We start from the raw sequence: 15,415 nt of genomic DNA, 5'->3' as shown, positions 1-15,415 counted from the left end.
TGACTTTGTTTTCCCTCCCTCAAAATATTCCTTGGTGTGTCATAGGGGATGTTCGGTAGGCCAATCAGAGGCAAGACTCCCTTTGGCACTTACTTTGGCAATGTAAACGTTTCCTCATGCAAATACAACTTCTTTTAATTTAATTGAAGTCCCATAAAAGACACGCTGCGATTGGCCAGGGGAGCGTTTCGCTGTTACTACGTGTCATCTGTTCGACACCCAACTCTAACCCTTACCCTAACCCTAACCTCTGTGGGGTGAGTCGCTAACCCTCCCGACGATTTCCCCATTGGCCAGTAAGCACTTTGAGGTGCAGAGTGCCTTCAGCAGGTTTGCACTTTCGCCTATCCTTTTTTACCAGTCGCTTCAATGAACTACAGCGACTAATGAGGTATCAAGCTTTTTATATCTATGGTCACACTGGTGCAGTGCTTGGGACCTAGCAATGACAACCTGTCCAACATTGAACCATTCAAGGACAAGGAAAAGGACCTGATAATGACAACTTGTCCAACATTGAACCTTACAAGGACAAAGAAAAGCTCACCTCTTGGTTCATCCTTCAGTCTTCCATCAGCATCCTGTTGAACACAGTCATTATAACAACATGTGATGAATTATTGAACATGCACAGTAAAATCATTACCAGATACTCCTACAGGACAGTAAATGTAATTAGTTACATGTAATCATCACAGGACAGTAAATGTATTTAGTTACATGTAATCCTTACCAGGACAGTAAACGTATTTAGTTACATGTAATCCTTACCAGGACAGTAAATGTATTTAGTTACATGTAATCCTTACCAGGACAGTAAATGTATTTAGTTACATGTAATCATCACAGGAAAGTAAACGTATTTAGTTACATGTAATCCTTACCAGGACAGTAAATGTATTTAGTTACATGTAATCCTTACCAGGACAGTAAATGTATTTAGTTACATGTAATCATTACAAGGACAGTAAATGTATTTAGTTACATGTAATCCTTACCAGGACAGTAAATGTATTTAGTTACATGTAATCCTTACCAGGACAGTAAATGTATTTAGTTACATGTAATCCTTACCAGGACAGTAAATGTATTTAGTTACATGTAATCATTACAAGGACAGTAAATGTATTTAGTTACATGTAATCCTTACCAGGACAGTAAATGTATTTAGTTACATGTAATCCTTACCAGGACAGTAAATGTATTTAGTTACATGTAATCATTACAAGGACAGTAAATGTATTTAGTTACATGTAATCATTACCAGGACAGTAAATGTATTTAGTTACATGTAATCCTTACCAGGACAGTAAATGTATTTAGTTACATGTAATCCTTACCAGTTTATTCTGCACTCGGTAGACAGCGTCATTAATCCCATGCTTGTGCTTCTCATACAGGCCTTCTGTAACAGCAGTGCATTCTGGGAACACACACACGCGCGCACGCACGCACGCACGCACGCACGCACGCACGCACGCACGCACGCACGCACACACACACACACACACACACACACACACACACACACACACACACAGAGTGAGTTCAGCTACTCAGATGCATGGCTGCATATTTTCTTTAAAATAGCTTTCAGCAAGCCCACAATTTAACTGCTTTTAGTTTTATACTTCTCCAAACTCTACTACTCTATTGCTCCTCTTATATTCTGTTATGTGCTATAGTTTTTTTTTTCTTTTTGCTTTTCCTTTTTTTATCCCACGATTTTGTAACCCATTTTTCACCCAGTGCCATTTCACCCTTTGTTAGCCTTCTGGTTGGTCCCTGACTGACCAACCAGCAGGCTATATCTGCCTTGTCCCGCCCTGGTTCTGCCTTTTTTATGTCAAATTTGCTAAAACATCATTTTTGGAGAAATAAAAACATTTAAAAACATGCTGAGTCACTATACTGCCACTGAGCAGCTCCATTTTACTGAAACCATTTTTGAAATGAGAATCGAATACACAGAATAACAATATGAAGCAACTGAATTACAATGGTAGTGAATGGAGTGTCCCACCAAGACACAGCAACCAATGAGTGTGAAGAGGGGCGAGACAACAGGCGGGACTTGACTTAACTGTAATCCTGGGCTCTGCTCTCCCTCTGCCAACCTGGGGAGAGCCCTGAACTGAACTCATTCTTCCTTCAGTACATGAGTGAGTTGCGCATTGCACATTATTTCATAAATGGAAAATATGTGTTTTTTGTAGCCTACATTGCTTGCAAATTAAAAATAAAAGTCAACGTTATTTTGTAAGTAATTCCATGAATACGTTATGAATAAAATCGAAGAAATTCCATTAATTAGAACACAAATATTTAAGAAATTGTGAAAATAGCTGATCTACAAGCTCACAACGCAGCACAAAGCGATGCGTTGTGAGCTTGTGGATCTGCTGTTTTCACTAGTTTGGGTCACGGGCAAATGTCTAATTTCTCTTTTGGGTTACAAGCTATAAAGTTTAACCAGGCTATAAGGTCATCTATCTACCAGTAAGACTCCCTAATCGGGAGATAATCGACCGTAGGTCGCTTATCTCTACAAATAGGGCAAAAATGTGTTTTTCCAAAATGTTCCCGAGCCATGTTGATGACATGAGTGTAGACATGATGTGTAGTGATTTTCGTGATTTTAGGGCAAAATCTGTAGGAGCAGTGTCCAAAAATGTGTTTTTAAAAATCGGGCTACAGGTGGCGCTATATGGGACAGATTCATGTTGATGGGATGAGTGTAGACATACTGAGTAGCGATTTGCGTGATTTTAGGGCAAAAACTGTAGGAGCAGTGTCCAAAAATGTGTTCGGCCTGAAGGTGGCGCTAGAAGAGGGCCATGTGAGAAATGAGGGGTGGGGTCTCCGCGTTGCCTTGGCGGACGAATAGGTACCGGCCCCGGCTCTCCCGGACGCTCCTAGCCCGAGTTACAGCATTTTATGTGAGCTGCAGTGGAGGGGGTCCTCCACTGGGGGCGCCACCACTTTTGCATCCGTTCTGGAGCACCAGGAGTGGGTGGTCCCCAGGAATTCCCCGTGAGCAGCCCCGTTGGGGTGGTCATTTGGTAATTTTTGCACATTTGGTCATTTTTTACACCTGGGGGTCCCTCAGGGACCTGGGGGTCCCTGGATCTCCGGGGGTCCTTGGAGGTTGTAGTTTGGCAGGTAAGGAGTGTGTGTGCAAAGGTTGGCATGGATGGGGGCAACGGTTGTGGAGATATGAGCAGGGCAAAAGTGTGACGTGTGACGTATGACTCACAGAGGGAATTTGTTTTTACACCTGGGGGTCCCCCAGGGACCTGGGGGTCCCTGGAGCTGCGGGGGTCCTTGGAGGTTGTAGTTTGGCAGGTAAGGAGTGTGTGTGCAAAATTTGGCATGGATGGGGGCAACGGTTGTGGAGATATGAGCAGGGCAAAAGTGTGACTGACTGACTGACTGACTGACTGACTGACTCACTGACAGACGGACAGCCGGTGGAGGTTTTTGCGACAAATCTCTGCGTGCGTGTCTGTCTGTATGCAATCCGCGTATCTTCGTCCCTGCCGTGGTGCGGAGAGCCGTGCCCGGCCTCGACCCGACACAACGCGCGGTTTTCCCGAACCGGCGCAAAACGTTCGGAATCACCATATGCAGAGTTGATTGTTGACATCAGGCTGCTCCGGATGCCCAAAGAGCAGTTCTCATATGGCCGGCACCCGACTAGACGCTTGGCCGCCCAAAGAGCAGAGATCTCCATATATGGGCATAAAAGGGACACAGACAGACATATACAGATACAGAGATCTCCATATATGGGCATAAATGGACACAGGCAAACAGATGGTCAAAACAGGTTGTATGACAACAGGTAGGCTATAATGGGGTTTGCATTAAAGGGTGGCGCATTCATTCCCTATTTACACAAGCAAACAGATGGTCAAAACGGTTCAGATATCTCCATATATGGGCATATTATCTTTGCATTAACTCATTCCCCGTCTCCCCCGATAGTCCAGAGAAAATCCCAATGTTGTTCCCCGCCAGGCCCGATAGTCCCGAGAATTTGCTTTTATATAATGTAATGTTTAATTACACTCTTCCCCAGCCCGTGACAAAGTTTGAGCCTTCTGTCGTAAAGGGAACCAACAATATCACTCATCAAAGTGAAAACAAGAGTGTAATAATGTATAAATCTCAATAAAAATGAATAAAACTCTCAATAAACCACAGTGAATGCATTTAGCGTGGCAGCCGGCAGCCCGCAGAGTGCAATCAGCGGCACACTGGGCACACGCATGTAGAGGGATGTGGGGCAGGGATGTGCAGAGAATTAACGCAATTGATCTCTGAGCCAACAAGACCAAATTTAAAAAACCCTATAAATTCCACTCTCATTGACCTTATTTTTACAAACAGACCAGATAAATACACCTCTAGTGGTGTGTTTCCTCTTGGCGTTAGTGACCATTGTCCTGTTGCCTGCATCAGAAATGATAGGCTACCTAAATCTGAGCCCAAAATTTTAGTTAGGAGAAATCTTAGAAATTTTAATGCACAGGCATTTTTAGATGATCTTCACCGTAGTGACCTGTCCCATATTTTCCACCTAACAAATGCTGAATCTGCACTTATTTTTTTAATTAATTCTTTTAACTCTTTGGTGGATAAACATGCCCCATTTAAAAAAATCAGAGTAAAAGATAGATCGAATAAATGGTTTACAGATGAATTATCATCATTATTCCAATCACGAAATAAAGTCTGGGCCCGAGCCAGAAGCTCAGGTGACCCTTCTGATTGGCTGGCCTTCAGACAGCTACGTAACAAATGTACTGCACTAGTAAAAAAAGCCAAATCAAATTATTATGTAGATCTACTTGGAGATAGCTGTACTCACTCTAACCCTAACAAGTTCTGGAAGGTTATAAATTCCACTAGAAAGCAAAATTCCAGTACCCTCCCCACTCACCTTAGTCTTGGAAATGACATTTTAACTGACGAAAAGGAAATATGCACAGCTTTTAACAACCATTTTGCTGCTGCAGGCCACCTCTTTGACAATTTGCCCATAAGTAATGCTGCAAATAATAACTTGCACAATTTGCACATAGACAATGCTGCTGTCACTGCTACGGAAGAACTCCTTTTCAGAAACTCAGAAACACCATTTTCTTTGAAGCCTTTTAATGCCACTGAGGTATTCCATGCTTTATCCACCATAGACCCCAAAAAATCAGTCGGGGAGGACAACCTGGATCCCTTCCTTTTGAAGGTCTCAGCTCCTCAAATAACAGAATTTATTTGCCACATTTTTAATCTGTCTATCTCTACTGGAATCATACCCCAAGTTTGGAAAACGGCTCATGTTGTACCTTTGTATAAAGGACATGATAAAAAAGATCCAAATAATTACCGTCCAATATCCAAATTATCATGTCTTGCAAAAATTCTTGAATCACTTGTAAATAATCAACTAAAAGTATTTTTAAATAGTTACTCCGTTTTAAGTCCTCATCAGTCTGGTTTCCGTGCTAAGCACAGTACAGTATCTGCTACCTCGTTGGTCTTAAATGATATTGTCTCAGCCCTGGATAATAAGCTATTTTGTGCCGCACTTTTTATTGATTTATCTAAGGCATTCGATACGGTGGATCATTTATTACTTTTACAAAGATTATCCTCTATTGGTTTTAATCCTGCTGCCTGTAAATGGTTTAAAAATTATCTGTCTGATAGACATCAATGTGTCAAAGTTGGACCTGTAAAATCAGAGTTTCTTAACATCTCCAAAGGCGTTCCCCAAGGCTCGATTTTGGGTCCTATACTGTTTATTATATATATTAATAATGTTGTAAATACACTACGAACCTGTAATACACATTTATATGCAGATGATACCATTCTATATTGTTTTTTCAGACACCGTAAAGAAAGCTGTTGATATGCTACAACTCGCCTTTGATGTTTTCCAGAAATCACTGTTGGATTTAAAACTGGTGTTAAATTCTGATAAGACCAAATTTATGTTGTTTACAAAGGGTAGAGTTTTAAATAAAGTGCGTGTCTGTCTGTATGCAATCCGCGTATCTTCGTCCCTGCCGTGGTGCGGAGAGCCGTGCCCGGCCTCGACCCGACACAACGCGCGGTTTTCCCGAACCGGCGCAAAACGTTCGGAATCACCATATGCAGAGTTGATTGTTGACATCAGGCTGCTCCGGATGCCCAAAGAGCAGTTCTCATATGGCCGGCACCCGACTAGACGCTTGGCCGCCCAAAGAGCAGAGATCTCCATATATGGGCATAAAAGGGACACAGACAGACATATACAGATACAGAGATCTCCATATATGGGCATAAATGGACACAGGCAAACAGATGGTCAAAACAGGTTGTATGACAACAGGTAGGCTATAATGGGGTTTGCATTAAAGGGTGGCGCATTCATTCCCTATTTACACAAGCAAACAGATGGTCAAAACGGTTCAGATATCTCCATATATGGGCATATTATCTTTGCATTAACTCATTCCCCGTCTCCCCCGATAGTCCAGAGAAAATCCCAATGTTGTTCCCCGCCAGGCCCGATAGTCCCGAGAATTTGCTTTTATATAATGTAATGTTTAATTACACTCTTCCCCAGCCCGTGACAAAGTTTGAGCCTTCTGTCGTAAAGGGAACCAACAATATCACTCATCAAAGTGAAAACAAGAGTGTAATAATGTATAAATCTCAATAAAAATGAATAAAACTCTCAATAAACCACAGTGAATGCATTTAGCGTGGCAGCCGGCAGCCCGCAGAGTGCAATCAGCGGCACACTGGGCACACGCATGTAGAGGGATGTGGGGCAGGGATGTGCAGAGAATTAACGCAATTGATCTCTGAGCCAACAAGACCAAATTTAAAAAACCCTATAAATTCCACTCTCATTGACCTTATTTTTACAAACAGACCAGATAAATACACCTCTAGTGGTGTGTTTCCTCTTGGCGTTAGTGACCATTGTCCTGTTGCCTGCATCAGAAATGATAGGCTACCTAAATCTGAGCCCAAAATTTTAGTTAGGAGAAATCTTAGAAATTTTAATGCACAGGCATTTTTAGATGATCTTCACCGTAGTGACCTGTCCCATATTTTCCACCTAACAAATGCTGAATCTGCACTTATTTTTTTAATTAATTCTTTTAACTCTTTGGTGGATAAACATGCCCCATTTAAAAAAATCAGAGTAAAAGATAGATCGAATAAATGGTTTACAGATGAATTATCATCATTATTCCAATCACGAAATAAAGTCTGGGCCCGAGCCAGAAGCTCAGGTGACCCTTCTGATTGGCTGGCCTTCAGACAGCTACGTAACAAATGTACTGCACTAGTAAAAAAAGCCAAATCAAATTATTATGTAGATCTACTTGGAGATAGCTGTACTCACTCTAACCCTAACAAGTTCTGGAAGGTTATAAATTCCACTAGAAAGCAAAATTCCAGTACCCTCCCCACTCACCTTAGTCTTGGAAATGACATTTTAACTGACGAAAAGGAAATATGCACAGCTTTTAACAACCATTTTGCTGCTGCAGGCCACCTCTTTGACAATTTGCCCATAAGTAATGCTGCAAATAATAACTTGCACAATTTGCACATAGACAATGCTGCTGTCACTGCTACGGAAGAACTCCTTTTCAGAAACTCAGAAACACCATTTTCTTTGAAGCCTTTTAATGCCACTGAGGTATTCCATGCTTTATCCACCATAGACCCCAAAAAATCAGTCGGGGAGGACAACCTGGATCCCTTCCTTTTGAAGGTCTCAGCTCCTCAAATAACAGAATTTATTTGCCACATTTTTAATCTGTCTATCTCTACTGGAATCATACCCCAAGTTTGGAAAACGGCTCATGTTGTACCTTTGTATAAAGGACATGATAAAAAAGATCCAAATAATTACCGTCCAATATCCAAATTATCATGTCTTGCAAAAATTCTTGAATCACTTGTAAATAATCAACTAAAAGTATTTTTAAATAGTTACTCCGTTTTAAGTCCTCATCAGTCTGGTTTCCGTGCTAAGCACAGTACAGTATCTGCTACCTCGTTGGTCTTAAATGATATTGTCTCAGCCCTGGATAATAAGCTATTTTGTGCCGCACTTTTTATTGATTTATCTAAGGCATTCGATACGGTGGATCATTTATTACTTTTACAAAGATTATCCTCTATTGGTTTTAATCCTGCTGCCTGTAAATGGTTTAAAAATTATCTGTCTGATAGACATCAATGTGTCAAAGTTGGACCTGTAAAATCAGAGTTTCTTAACATCTCCAAAGGCGTTCCCCAAGGCTCGATTTTGGGTCCTATACTGTTTATTATATATATTAATAATGTTGTAAATACACTACGAACCTGTAATACACATTTATATGCAGATGATACCATTCTATATTGTTTTTTCAGACACCGTAAAGAAAGCTGTTGATATGCTACAACTCGCCTTTGATGTTTTCCAGAAATCACTGTTGGATTTAAAACTGGTGTTAAATTCTGATAAGACCAAATTTATGTTGTTTACAAAGGGTAGAGTTTTAAATAAAAATAATCCTCACCTTTGCACTACAAATGGCACCCTCATTGAAAGAGTTCCCCAATATAAATATCTAGGGATTTGGTTGGACGAAAAACTTACCTTTAAAACACACATTGACTTTTTAACAAAGAATTTGCGAATGAAGCTTGGCTTTTTCTACAGAAATAGACCATGCTTTCCATGGCCTACTAGAAAGAGGCTTATTGAGGCACTGTTCCTCTCTGCTCTGGATTATGGAGACATAATCTATAGAAATGCATCAGCTACCACACTTAAATCATTGGACTCAGTTTATCATTCTGCACTCAGATTTATAACAGGTGACAGCTATAATACCCATCACTGCATACTGTACAATAAGGTAGGATGGCCCTCCCTCGTGGCTAGAAGAGATCAGCATTGGTTTTTATTTATTTATAAAGCCTTAATTGGGAGATTACCTCCCTATTTAAACTCACTTTTGAAATGGAAAACCATTCCTTATCAAACACGCTCTCAGGACTACTTGATCCTTGAGACTCCAGTTGTCTCCACTGAATTTGGGAAAACTGCATTCAGATTTTGTGCCTCAGATACCTGGAATACATTACAGGCTTCACTCAAGTATAATTCTCTTGTTCCCCTTGGACGCTTTAAATCGGACATATCAACTTTGGCAAATCAAAACTGTATCTGTTTTAATTGATATTGATAACTCATGTTATAGAAATTTATTTGGATCATTAGTGCTATTTACATACTATGTATTCTCATTTCCCTTGCATATTGTTGTTGCATTTTGTATAACTATGTTTTTGTAAATCTGTTGAAATTTGTTGTAATCTCTGCACTCCTGAAAAAGAGGGCACCAGCCCTCAGTGTGTTACCGAGAATCTAAATAAAGGTTGAAATGAATATTTAGAGAGGCAGGGGCTGACATTTCTAAAGGGGCCTTTTGGTGGACAATTCTTTTAGTTATGGTATGGGGCAGGGGCTCAAGCCCCCTTTGATGTCTATGTGTGTACATGCCTCGTCCCTGGTGCAGGGGCTAGCAGAAGCGACGGAGCAGCTGGATCTGAGACCATTTTGCACAAATCAAACAAAATCCAGTAAAATGTTCACTTGGAAAGCCATAACCTGCCACATGGGCCAACAGAACACATAGCTTCATAACCCCCAAAGTCTCCACTGCAAAATATTATGTCCCAGCCAGACAACAAGATCAGAGCAGGAGCGTCACAAGGGAAAAGTGGGACTGAGTCTGAGTTACTAGGGCCCAAGGTGGAAGGGGCTTCATTATTTTATACTTTTGCTATTGAAAAATAGCAGATCTACAAGCTTGTAGCGCGACACTCGGTGCCATGCTGTGAGCTTGTTTATATCTATTTTTGAAATCACCCTATGAAGAAAATTCATGGGGGGCCCGCAGTGAATCCTTGTACCCAGGGCCCAGCATTTACACCGAACAGATCCTCAGCCTCTCTGAACCAAACAAACGACTACAAAACACATAGAAAGCCTGGTGAGGCGGTTACAAACAACACATACATCACCTACTGGACAAGATGCAGCGCCGTCGGCCGGTCCACTCGACCAACAAACGATCTTCAAGCCCTGCTACGGGAGTGGAGAGGAGAAAATATTCCCCCCGGCGGAGTTCTCAATCAAGCGACCATTGTTCTCGGTCTGAAGAAACGCGTCCATATAACTTCCATCGGTATGTAACAAAACTGGTGAAAATAGCAGATCTGCAAGCACACAACGCCTCGCATCCAAGCGCGACCATGGAGCCTGATGGGAGCAGGAGTTCTAGGTGTATTATATTCCAGTTCTCACGAGGGTCGCGTCCAAACTCCCAGCAGTGTAACAAAAAAAAAGTAGTGAAAATAGCAGATCTACAACGCGTCGCGACGAGTGGAATCCAACGAGGAAGACACGCAAACACAACGATCATCATTGTCAGTAAGTGTGTTGTTGTTTGTTTCCATCCAAACCTAAAATACCTTTCTTCCTCCTCACTTGGCTGCTGCTGCGTGGGTGCACGCGCAATCGCGCATGTGCGCGTGTTTGAGGCGCGCCGCACAACGGCGCAAGTGCTGCTGCAAGCACAGGCTGAGCAGCCTGAAGGAAGGAAACGCCCCCGCCTGGAGAAGTATCACCACTGGGCATGTGTGATCGCTGCAGTCTGTTCCGTTCTAAAGCCCGCCTACTGTATCCGGTTATGTAACACTCACATGCATGCAAGAAACGTTGGGACTGGAGCACTTAGTCCCAACATCCGGTATAGACCCAGGCCGGATCAGCAACAAGCCTATCAGTTCTCTACCAGGCCAGCTACAGTAGTTAGCGCACATCAACAGCATGAGATAGATTCATTCTTTATTGGCATGAGAAAACATAATGTTTACATCGCCAAAGCAAGTGCCACAAATAAAATAAAAACAGTTGAATGTGTGGAACATATTTACACTTATACACATAGGCCTTTATATAAAGTTATATAAGTTATATTATATAGTTTGATCTGTGTGTGTGCACAGATCAAAATGTGATCTGTGCAAAATAAAACACTTGAATGTTGAATAAAAGGTAAAAAGCTTATTTCTATTTGTGTGAAGTCAGTAAGACGCCCTAAGGGCAAGAGGTGACCTATTACAGCCCTATTACACTATTCCAGTTATTGCCCTATTACACAATTACACTTATTACACTAGTACACTTATCTGATAAGTGCCTGATGCCATAAATACAAATATCAACTGAGTTATTCACTCGAAAAGCCATCAATCACAAAAAGGTCAATATCTCCAGTTCTTTCAATTATAGCTGGATTTTGGTAAAAAAATGCTATTTTGAGATGGCTACAACTATAGAATAAAAAAGCCTTTTTTATTTTTTTTGTGAGACTAGAGGTTGTCTTCTTTCATTTCAGGTACTGTATGACATTGTCGAGCGAACACAGAATTTAGGGAAAATGTCAATATAAAAAAAATATATACATTTTTTTATTAAACAAAATGGCAGGAGAGCCATACAGTCAATGTTAAAATGGCGGCCAATGTGTTAAAGGGTGGGGCATTCATTCCCTATTTACATCGTTCCCGAGTAGGCCGGCACCCGACTAGACGCTTGGCCGCCCAAAGAGCAGAGATCTCCATATATGGCCGGCACCCGACTAGACGCTTGGCCGCCCAAAGAGCAGAGTGATAAGGAGAATTGTATATGTTTATTTCAAACATTATATTTCACTCTTTATAAACTCTCATTATATACACTCTCTGAACTTTTGAAACCTGACATAGTAATGGTTGAAGCCCCCATATTCAAACTGGTTCTTCCAGTTTGGCTCACAGACCCCATGTAGTGTGTGTGCTCTTTTGTTTCAGATTGCTAATTAATGACTGTCTGAGCTTAATGTATTGAAAGTCTTTTGACAGTGTTGTCCTCTAATATCCATGTGTGAGGTTTGTCTCAGTCTGGCAAAGGTGTAGGGCCTTGGTCCGGCCTCTCTGGGGTTGTGGGAGGAACTTGACTCAGTATATGAGATGGTGTTTTTACTGTATGCGAGAGAGCTCTCACGAATAAAACCAAGAACGTTGTACTTCTTTCTCCTCAACCATGTGATTATGTTCAGACTAAAAGGTGGAAAATTCCTATCTATCAATGGTTCCCTGACCGCGGACCCAATATATCTGGTGCGCTGCTGTGGACGTGGTTCTTCTACACCCAGCAACTGCTCAGACGAGTAAAAGAACTACGGCTCGAATTCTGGTTAAGTATTGGTTTTATTCGTTAAAAATAGGTTAATTTGAACAATTGGCTATAAAATTATAATACATTAGAATTGGATATCTGATGTAGTATATTTTGAATTAATTCTGCTTAATATGTACTACATTTTAAAACATACTTAAAACATTTATAGTTTATTTTATATTTATAGTTTTAATTTGCCAGAGTGCAAAGGTTAAGGAGTCAATAGTAGACAACTTGAAGTCAAGTTGTATTTATGTCTAAATAATTCAGGAAGATGGGCCTACCGGGTTTTATTTAGGATGTCTGCCATGTATAGTGTCTTGTCTTGTTTTACATGTTTGTCTTAGTTTTACATGTTTGTATTTCATAGCCAATTTGAAGTCAATTGGTATTTATGTGTTTTAATTTGATTTCATATTTCAGTACGACAAGCAAGCTAATTGATTATATTATTTGGGTAACTATTAGGTGTGTGGAAGGCTTGATATAATGCGGCTTGGATCAAACGAAGCGGCGATATAAAAGGCACCATTTACCATTATTTACCAACTATTTAATATAAGATGTCAAACACAAGATTGTTGCCTGTTTTATGTTTCAATATTTTGTCTTTTACTAGCCAACTTGAAGTCAGTTGGTATTAATAAGTGTTGTCTTGTTATATGTTATATGTACACTATTTGAGGGATCAACTTTGGGTCTAGATTTTAAGGTTTCTGTTACTGGGGACGCCCGGCAGAAACCGTTTACAGGTCATTGGTGAATTGTTTGCATCTTAGTTTATTTTGAGCTATCCTCTTTAACCGTTTACACGTCAGACTTTTTTGTCTGTCATTTACTCTGTGTTTCTTCTCCAGGTATTTGTATGGAAAAGGTTTGGGGTTTGTCTAATGTAACAATTATTTTACTGTCCCAATTTCTTTCAGGGTATGCATTTGGACACTGGCTTGCAGTTTTAATGTGAATTTATATTTGTATCACTTCTCCTAAGTGTTATGATGATGTGTGTTGTGAGTGACTAACGACTAACTACTAATTACTAACTGAACTCTAACTAACTGAACTTGGCATGCGCGTCGGATGTTTTAATATTATTTGTCCAGTAAAAGGGAATGGCAGATCTTGAAGGAGTCAAAACCACAAGGGTCTGACTGTGAGGTGGGGATCAAGAAGGTGCATTTGTGCTTACCATGGTAAATGTATCGATGGTGGGTATCACACATTTGAGGGGTTGCGGTGTCTGCTAGAAACGTTGTGAAGAGAGGTACGCGAGTAAAATACAAATGTTTAAAGAGAAAAAAACGGGGGATAAGGGAATTTTATGTTTCTGTTTAAACATTGTATTTTTCTCTAAACTATCTGAACTTTTTTGGGAGACAACTAATTCTAAACAGAATTGCAGGTATTTTAACTTCATATTAGAAATCGTACTGCAATAATTTCTTGATCACCTCTTGCCGTGAATTATTTAAACATTATTTAGACATGTGCATGTTATAGCCTACTATATGAATCTGTATATTGACTAAGCTACTGTATAAGCCTACCGCACATGTCCAATCCGGATGTGATTTAATTTGTTTTGAACAAAACCTTGGTAAAAATAAAACGTGATGATTTGACTTGTATTCTATTTCCTTTTCAGAGATGGTGTGTTAGCTTCCTGGTAACTGGATTCATGAAGGACTACCAGAGACGAAATTGTAATTAGCCTACTCTACACCACAGAAGGATGAAGTGACAAGGCAACCGCCGCCATTCTGCTCTCCCCAGTTCTTCCTATCTGCAAAGCTGAGTGATCGCGGAGGGGTTTTTCATCATAACATGCGATACAGATGCTGCTTCAGCTTCACTGTCACTGAACATTCCATTAACAATGGAGAAATGGACTGGGCTATTTTCTCAACCCAAATACTTGAACAGACAGTGCAACTAACTTCCCCTGAACAATACACTGGAAAGGATCTGACCTCCAACTCTGGAAGTCGGTTCGGAGAAACGCCCAAGCTTGTGTTATAAAATGTAAATAATTGTCCACGTGATCATGGCCAAATGGTATAATGGGACCACCCCATATATAGTCCTGAGTTTCCTAGAAAAGAGGTTTCCTCAGTTCACATGATTCACAGGTTTAGGAGAGAGAATGTTTTGTATCCTAGTGTTTCCGTTGTTGCAAACTGATTATGTACGCAAGTGAAATATAAAGTGTTTAAAAGAAACAAAGGGGGGATTGATAAGGAGAATTGTATATGTTTATTTCAAACATTATATTTCACTCTTTATAAACTCTCATTATATACACTCTCTGAACTTTTGAAACCTGACATAGTAATGGTTGAAGCCCCCATATTCAAACTGGTTCTTCCAGTTTGGCTCACAGACCCCATGTAGTGTGTGTGCTCTTTTGTTTCAGATTGCTAATTAACGACTGTCTGAGCTTAATGTATTGAAAGTCTTTTGACAGTGTTGTCCTCTAATATCCATGTGTGAGGTTTGCCTCAGTCTGGCAAAGGTGTAGGGCAGGGCTACTCAACTTAAGATGGCTCAGGGGCCACTCAGCAAAATGCCAAAAGTCAAAGGGCCGCAAGCTAAAAATGACGGTCCCATTTTGAACGTTTACAATGATTTTGTCTAATAATTAAGGAAACACACAGAAAACAGCCACATTTTGGGTCTAACAACCCAACTGCTGCTATTGTAGAATTGTTTGATTACTAATCATATAGTAGGCCTATATCATTATTAGTACATGTCTTCAACTGGGGGTTAGGGACCCCAATCCTCAGGTTATTACAGGGGGGGCTGCCAAATATTTGTGTGATACAGTTTTATATAATAGCCTACAGTAGGCTATAATACCTAGCCTACAGTGAGGGTCCCTGCTTTATATCTCTCTCAGCTAAGGGGTCCTTCACCTGAAAAACAACTCCCTGGTTTGTTATCTATCTATAAATGCGACAAATCTCTGTCTGTTTGTTTGTTTGTAATCCGCGTATCTCGAGAACCGTTCGTCCCACCGGCTTCAGATTCGGCACGCGCGTTCCCCGCCACCGCGCGGAGTGCAGTGCCGGGCCTCGACCCGACCCGACTCGCGGTTTTCCGAAACCGGCGCGAAACGTT

This window comes from Nannobrachium achirus (assembly GCF_963921795.1).
Source record: "Nannobrachium achirus genome assembly, chromosome: 5".
Classification (NCBI taxonomy): Eukaryota; Metazoa; Chordata; class Actinopteri; order Myctophiformes; family Myctophidae; genus Nannobrachium; species Nannobrachium achirus.
This window is presented reverse-complemented; position numbering follows the sequence as displayed.